Below are 9,161 nucleotides of genomic sequence, written 5' to 3'. Positions count from 1 at the left end.
AATTCGGAAACTGGTAGTTTTCGAAGAAATTTTTCACGACCAACGGGAAAGTTAGTGTTTAAACATTGCATACCTTTCTGCGGTTTTCGACCAAAATTGCTGTACTAAATGCTACCTCTTCCGTGCATGCTCTCCTGGTATCGGCAACCTGAAAACAGCTGGTTTTGTATGGAATTTCGTACCAGCTAATGGCGATCCAAGTAGTGGCGTTATCGTTCTCCTTAGCGCATACAAACGTTTATATATAGAGACTAGCTTACTAGGCCCGTTTACAGGGCTACGCAACAGAACTCTGAGATGTACGCAAGGGAGCTTTCTTTCCGAGACTTTGCTGGTGTTGTTACATCATGTAAAAGTACATCTCCCTAACACCGATAATGCCGTAGCAAAATTATGGGCCCCCCTTGAAAAATTCCGCCCTGGACCTCCAAGGAGATTGATCCTCCACTGGGACCGACCGTATGGCTTTAATCTTTTCGGTATCTGATTTTAATGTACAATTTTTATTAGTTAAAAGACCTTTGCTTCCTCAAACAGTAAAAGGGCACCTCATCCCGATTGTAGTAACCCGCATTAAGATGAATGCGAATGAAACTTCGAAAGAATAATGTAAGATCATATTTATATTTATATTTGTAAATTCTGTTGCCCATTTTTTTTTTTAACCCGTTATGATTTCAATTTTTTCTTTTCAGAGCTCGGTTTATCATTATCATGAAAAATGTGCATAATATCTCTTAAATGTTAATGTAAAAAATACTCAATCATATGACATTCTGACCGTGCGATATTACCCATAGTGCAATCGCGTCTGAAACGTTTCATTCTTTAACGATGGTGTGCGAATTGCATACCACACGGCGCAAAACGCTTCAACCCCTTAAATGCGAAACGCTCAACAGCGGTACAGCAAAACTACAATCAATGTGGTGCTATTTTAATCATCGTTCGTCTCACAACGAATGTCGCGGCAAATTAGCGCCTCGGTTGGGAACAGCAACGTGGGTGATCTTCCCTCACATCTGGTCCATCCAGCGAAAACGAGCCCCGTAGCGAAAGTAATTCGCTTTACAGCCGACTGCAACCGAATGCAACCGCGGTATGTGTGGCACACGACCAACATCTGCTTTTCCGGGCACACCCATTCCGATTATGAGTTGTCGCCGCCGAGTGTCGGTTTGCATTGGACGAAGCGTAAGTGTCGGGTTGTTGTGATTATTAACGGTAATGCAGCTGCGTTCTGGCGTTCGAATAGCCAGAGCTAACTAGTGCACGATATTTGCTGGAGAATCGTACGATAAATGTCGACTTTGGTTAATATTTTTGCCACGAACAACTAAAAAGAAACTTATTTCTATTGCAGTGATAAGAGAAAAACAAAACCAAAGCAAAAGTCTAGCAATAAAATGGTGAACATACGGTGCGCGTCTGTTGGTTTAGGTGCATAATTGAGTTTGTGCACGTGCATCTTACACATGTTGCTTAATGTACCGATGTTTGTTTAGCGTTCAACTGCACCCAACTTCCGCACAAGGCCCGACCTTCGGTGCGTTTCGGTACCGCCACGACGAAGGAAAAACGATCGATTTCACGCGACCGGTACAGCGCATTTCGTGGCCCGTTTTGCGCTCCGGTTTCGCCTTCGCGTTGGCTTTCCAGATGTTTTTTTTCCCCCGGAGTTCGCCGGTACGTGACGTGGAAACGTGATCCGAGCTCGTCGGGCATCCGTTGAGTGTCCTTAAGCGCACGTAATCGCCAGTGGTGCCGCCATTGGTGGCTGCGCGGGCCCAGACGGTTTCCTTTGGTCGCTCATTAGGCGCGTACGTCTGCAGCCAGCGAGGACCACCGGGTGATCCTGCACCCGAGGTAGTGCCACTTGAACGCTACTCGAGCGCGCGTGGGCTAAAGGATTCACCTTCCCCGCTCGGGCGGCATCCTTGTGGTGCGCACTGTTTATGCAGGGATTAACCGCAAAAACCAAAGGCCAACCGACTCCGCCGCGCTACAAAAGGATGCCGCAACGGATCGGCGTTGGCGAGGTGAACATTATGGAATGGCAACACCGTGCGTGAGTTTCCCAAACTTTTTGGCACACATATCCTTGCTGAGCAGCGGCTAGTGTCAACTTCCCTGGGTCGGAAAAATTGGAAGTTCTTTCCAGCGAAACATCAACTCCTCCCGCACACCCACCGCAACCCTCATCACGCCTACCGAAAATCTTTATAAATTTCGGAAACGATTTATTAGTTTCACAAATCGTACACGCATCACTCCCTGGGCCCGGTTTTGCCACCAACCCCGCACGCCCTCGGGGGAGTGATCGGATGGCACACAATAGATGGCGAGGGCCTACAGTTCGATCGTAGGCATTCCCTCAAGCCCCTTCGGTAGGTAGGCCTGCTCTATTGTTCGCCCCTTTGTATACCGCTCCGCTGTTCAGCCTTCAGCAAACAACACCCGATCAAAAAAGGCTCTTCAAATACAAACACACACACACACACACACACACACCGAGCCCTGCAGAGCGAAGAGGAAACGCATCATGCCTGGGTTCGCCCTAGCTACCAAAGGGACAACAACATTTCGGCGCGCTACATTATTGGCATGCCGATTTAGTGTATTGCTGTGTTTCTTCCCGAAAAGCAACCGGAGCTTCTTTGCGTTTTTTGTTGCTGTGTGTCTTCTCGTTTTCTCCGATTCTGGACCGAAAAAAAAAATCCTTCAAATCCGCTTCGAAAATCAATATTTGATTTACTCCCGTGTTCAGGTTTTTTTTTTTGTTGTTGTATGGTTGTTGGTTGTAAACCTTAGGGGTGGGTTTTTGTGGCGAAAGATGGGCAGGGGAGCGGAGGGAGGGTGTATGATGAGTGGCGGGGAATTTTATTACAAAAGCAATTTCTGTATGGATGCGAATTAAATTCTGCAGTGGATTCCAGTGTAGTTAAATGATGAGTGAAAGAGAAGGTGTCAGTTTATAAGACAAATGAGCTAGATGATAAGATAATTGAGTGCAAAAGAGTAGATTTGGATTCTTCTTCGCTGCGAATAAAGTACCAGATGAGATGCATGAATCTGAATGAATCTTTGAACTGCATGAAATCAGCTGAATCTCTATTTGAAAGGTCGATGAATCTTTAAGGATTCATGAATCCACAGAGACTCATGAATACTCAATAATCTTGAATGTTGTGCAGAAATCCTCATTATTCCTTAATATTCTTAAATCTTCAGCATCAAGATTTGCGAATATCGATTCGCGGTCACTGAAATGAAGATATTTTAATTATACTCATATACGGCATGCACGAATTATGAATCAAAAATGGAGGAGGAGTTTACTCCTGATTTGAATGACTCCTGACTAAAGATTCATATGATTGACTCCTTTCAAAAGATTCATAATAGTAATTAATGAATCATAATAACTAATTCATAATAGTAAATTGGGATTTTCGAAGATTCGAAGATCAGATGCTCAGATTGATCAGGGTTCGATCCGATTGAGATCTTAGAAGGATTCGATATGCTTAAGATTCTATAGGGATTGGATCCGAATGGGGTTTTATAGGGAATTTGTTGGGGATAGAACTCAACTAATGTCCTTTCGCGCTAAGACAGGATTGATTGTTTGTCAGCCAGAGTGAGAAAGCATGTCATTCTTGTAAGGTGAAGCGTTATTACTCGGAAGGCATACGATCAAATCATTCGATTTTTACTCTTTTTGTGGTGTTTTATATTAGTTTTATTTTTGGCATTGACAGAAAAAATGTTTAGATTTTATTTCCTTTTTTTGCTAATTAAATCGTTCAATTCCAGACAACCTACTACCCGGGAAGCTAGTTACGTTGGTGGCTTATACCTTTCGAAAACGTCATCGATGCATTGTTTAGATTGAAATTTATTCAAATTTTTTAATTCACATTGCTAGTAATTATTCGCCTCAACTCAAAGCCGATAAAATTTTATAACTTTAAAAGGTCGACATGATTCTTTTTCGAAAAAAATGTGAAATATTAAAATAAATTGTTTCAGGATTTGATATAATTTTCACAGCAAACTGCTTTCGATCTGCATCAAATTGTTAATAAAGCTCAGTGGAGGATCAATCCTCTTGGAGGCCCAGGGCGGAATTTTTAAAGAGGGGTCTATAATTTTGCTACGGCATTATCGGTGTTAGGGAGGCGTACTTCAAACATGACTTAACAACACCAGCAAAGTCTCGGAAGGAAAGCTTCCGAATTATAGTACCAGGAGAGCATCCACGGAAGAGGTAGCACCTAGTACAGCAATTTTGCTCGAAAACCGCCGAAAGGTATGCAATTTTTAAACATTAACTTTCCATACAAACCAGCTGTTTTCAGATTTCCGATACCAGGAGAGCATGTTTTTCAAGAGGTGACACCTGGTACCAGCCGAGCAAGCACAAATCACTCGTTTCCCGGTAGTTGCAATCCCAAGTTGTTGCATGTAAGATGTTGCATGCCAGATGTTGCGCAACATGTGTTGTGCAACATCCTGGTATTCGGCTGGTACCAGGAGTCACCTCTTGGAGAACATGCTCTCCTGGTTTTGGAAATCTGAAAACAGCTGGTTTGTATGGAAAGTTAGTGTTTCAAAATTGCATACCTTTAGGCGGGCAAAATTACCAGGTGTTACCTCTTCCGTGGATGCTCTCCTGGTGCTATACATTCGGAAACTGGTAGTTTTTGAAGCAGTTTTTCGGTGGTTTTCGAGCAAAATTACTGTACTAGGTGCTACCTCTTCCGTGGATGCTTTCCTGGTACTATAATTCGGAAATCCTGGTACAATTTCGTTTATACTTTAAAGTCACAAAGTCGATATTCTTCTCTGCATTTAATTTATCACATAGAAACAAATGTTTTATATAACCAAGGAAGATATTTTTGATCAAGTTTTTACTTTTAGAATTAATTTTTTGTGCTATAAATTAACTCTGCTCTAAAATTTTCAAAAATCGCTCAATCGGCACAAATTTTTGGGGCCTCCAACACGGCGAGGCCCCAGGTGATTCCTGAACACTGCTTGGTTACTTGACCATTGTGAGCACGATGAACTCTACTATGAGAAATTCAATAATAACAATAATAAGAGAAGAAGAATAAAAAGCAGAAGGCGAAGTCAGAAAATATTCAACTGCATCGGAATTGCTGCAGATAAACCGTTTTGTTTAGCTACAGTCCAATAAAATTATTAAACTATCATCACAAAGCAATCCAACCCAATCGATGCTTGGAGCGTTTGATGCAACGGCACATAGATGACTGATTGCCGGACAGTTTAAGTATGGTAAAGCAAAAACACACGCGAGTAGCAAAAAGAAAAACACCTCAATGGGAGGATAAAAATTTGTTTCCGCTTTGTCTCCGCTGACACATATTATCTTTCACCCGCGAGCTACCGGATGGATGGCTGTCCCCAAACACCTACTACCAGCATCCCCCGATCTGCCTCATCCCTGTGTGTGCTCCTTTTTTGCCGGGTGATGGTTTTGCAAAATTTCCACGCAGAAGTGATATAAATAATCCTTCCCTGTGGCAGTGTACCGGCGCACGTTAGATATTATTTATGGCTTCGAATGTTTGCTGATTTCGACGCATTTCCGCATGGACAGGCCCCGACCCGTACGGCGGCAGATATTTGTCTTTTGCCGTCCCGTTTCCCTTTTTGTGTGCTTTCGCGCCAACCTTTTCCCACCGTCGTGCAAATACGGGCGCTCCTTGCTGCAACGGAAGGATCGATTGAAATGATTCCTTCTTTTTTTGAAAAAATAAAACCGTCATTCAATTGAATCGATCCGATCTACCGTTCGTGAGCTGCGAAACGCTTTTCCCGCTTTGCGTTATTAATGACAACTTGCAGGTTTAAATAAATTATTCTTCAAAAATTGTATCAACGAAAAAAAAAAAAGAAACGAAGCATCCCTCCAACTGGACAATGGTAAAGCGATCGAATGGGACGTTTTTCGTTTCTAACGTCTTTGAAGGATGTAATTTTTTTTTTACTGTTTATTCTTCGCTCTTTCAGTAGAAAACGCACATCCCAAGTATCGGACCCGATTTTAGCGATTGTTTTGATTTCTCGGCTCAACCCGCAACAATAACGCCGGAGTTTGCCCTGAAGCTGTCACGGGGGGGAGAAAAAAAAACAGGCCATCGATAGCCCTTCATACGGCGATTTCATCTTGTCAAGTCTTTGCTGCAGGAAAAAGGTTCGTCGCTTTGCTGGCCGTTTTACTCTTTTGTTATATGTTTCCTGCTCGGGGTTTTCTTTTCGCTTTTTCGCTTCTTTGAAGGGCGCTCGTTCCGCGCCTCGGTGAAGGGACATCGGAGACACACTCCGCGGCATTGTTCATCATCGCACACTCCGTCATTAAGGTCGGTAGTAATAAAACGGATGAGTTATTGCTTGCTTGCTGGGGCTCCCGTGTTCGGGACTGTTTGTTTATCGAGCCGGGCCGGGGTCGTTTTTGGGGGGGGTTGAAAACCCCCTGTCCCGTCCCGCAAGCTGTCACAAAGGATGACAAGCGTCGTGTGGACCGGGTTGGCATCTAATATCAGCTTAGGTCCGTGGTGCACACATTCTCTGCGCGTAATTCGTAATTTTCGGCCCCGGTTCGATCGATTTTCGGAGGCCAAAGTGGAGCGAAATAATATCCTCGCCGCCATTACTTGATGACCGGCAGCACGAACCGGCTGCATGCGATCCGTCACCACCTTCGGTCGAAAGGGGTGGCATTCGGACGGTTCCAAACATTGGCGAGCATTATCGCACGTTCCTGCCACAGAACCGTCCACCGCGAAAGGACTGCTGCTGACGGCGTGAGGCGTCCGATGCGGAAACCTGTTTCGTTTTGCGGCCAGTGCCTAACGATCGAATCAGCGGAGAAATTAGTTCGTTCGCCTTACACCGATTTCGATTTTGGGACCGATTTGGGACGGAAGAAAGAAAAAAAAGCTCACACTTGTCGCGGAAAAGCAGGCGCATCGGAAACGGGGGTTGTGCATAGCAGGGCAGGCACTGGGTGCAAGTGTTTTTCACACGCTCTTTAACACGCTGCTCGCGCATTGCAAGATGCCACTGCATGCTGGCGTGTGTGAAGTTGCAAAAAAAAAAAACGGGAATGGAACGCACCCAAAGCAAGCAAGCGCAAAAAAAAAACATACGAGCTCAACTCATCAGTATGCATAAGCGTGTGCTCATCCCTGCATGCGAACGAAAGCGACCGGGAGCAAAAGAGTGGGTGGAAAAAGGGAAAAGGGGGTGGGGGAGGAAATAGGGCGGGGGGCGGGAGAGGAAAAAGGGGAGAGGGTAGTTAAAAGCGGGCGTTTATTTTTCGGCGCACGCAAAAAGGTCTTCTCCGCCCAACAATCCTCACCCCACACCTCACACCCCCCATCAAACCCACCCCTTTGGTATGCGTGAGAGTTAAGGGATGCAGTGGGCAGCCCGACACACGGCGGAAAAGCGAATGCCGTGCGATTTTAAAATTGTTTTGGGAACAAATTTTGTTTCCCCCCTTAAACCATCGCTCCTCTTTTCCCTCTAAAATGAACCCCCTCTCCCCCTGATGGGTAACACCGATTGGGTAAGGTCCTGCCTAAGTTGTTGTTAGGAGAGGAGAAGAAAAAAAAACACGCGACTAAAAGCGGTGAATACGAAGGCCGAAAAGTTACGGTGACAAATGCCACTGCTTTTTGTTTTTATACTTGGTTTGTTACTTTTATTTTTGGAACTTTGGCTGCCCTTCCACCAGCCGGAGCGTGCGAGCGGAAGCTGTGCGTGTTCGGCGGGTTGCAAAATTACACCGGCACAACACTTTAGCACGGGGCAGGCAGAGCGTACCCTGCTTGCACATGAGCCGTGCGCCAACCGGGTGTTGTTTTGCACCACGTTCGTGTTCTTGGCGAGTCAGCGAGTAACGCTGTAAGGCGATACGGAATAGGGCGAATGTTTGAGCAAATTTATTTCCGTACCCCCCAAAATCACCCCCACACCTTCATAACCGCCATTTCTAAGGTTCTTGGTGGCGTGTATGGGAAGGGGGAGTTTAAGAAGTCGCGAATTAATTGCTTTAAACAATGAAATTGCCCCAATTAATCTTGAATATTGGACCAGCTTTGGACCATTGTAAGTACATAAAAAAATTAATCAATTTTCAATAAAATTGTCAAATTTTAAATAAATATTAATTTAATAAAATTCATTGATTTGCGAAGTTTCCATTAAGGGCTCATTCAATTATTACGTAACGCTGATAGGGGAGCATGGGGTTAGTACCAGCGTTATGATTTGTTACATACAGGAAAGGGTAGTGGATCCAGCCTTCATCCATTGTCACATAACAAGCATCGTCGACTCATAAAACTTACAATTAGCTTGACGAGCTCTAAACAACCTCAGTAACATACATCCGAACTTCATGCAATCATACAACAAACATTAATCATACATCGGTACATTCATACATTCAATATCATCGGACGCTCATTCACGGTACAATGATCAACTTACAACAACTAGAACGTGTGGCAAAATGATCGGTGCTGGTATAGCCGTGTTTGTAGTCAGCAAAATAGTTGATTTTAATTGGTGCTGAATTTTACGATGGACCTCGTCTGTCCATGTGGATGACCTAAAAGGACTTTACAGTCTAGGTCGTCTGGTGTCATTTTCATGACGTGACCAGCCCACTGAAGCCTGGCGAGTAAGTTCGCCGTACAGTTCGTAGAGCTCGTCATCGTAGCGACTCCTCCGTTGTCCTTCCACACACATGGAGCAAAAATCCTTCTGAGCATCATCCTCTAGAACGCTTCTAAGCGGGATTCGTCATTTTTAGACAAAGTTCATGTCTCAGAGTCGTATGTGAGTGCTGGAACTCTATGGAACCCTAACTCGAGCTATATGAAATAATGAATTTCTATTCGACATCTTAGACAAGGAGTATTCTCTTCAGGAATCTAGCACAAAATTAACTTTATTACTAACTTTATGAGGTCCAAATATCAGGAGCAAAAATCCTTCTGAGCATCTTCCTCTCGAACTCGTCTAAAAGGAGTCCACGTCTCAGAGGCGTAGGTGAGTACTGGAACTATCTAAGTTCTATATATTCCCAGCTTGGTTCAACATAAAACTGTTCACTA

This window comes from Anopheles moucheti, chromosome X (assembly GCF_943734755.1).
Source record: "Anopheles moucheti chromosome X, idAnoMoucSN_F20_07, whole genome shotgun sequence".
In the NCBI taxonomy this organism is placed as follows: Eukaryota; Metazoa; Arthropoda; class Insecta; order Diptera; family Culicidae; genus Anopheles; species Anopheles moucheti.
Note: the sequence above shows the minus strand (reverse complement) of the source record.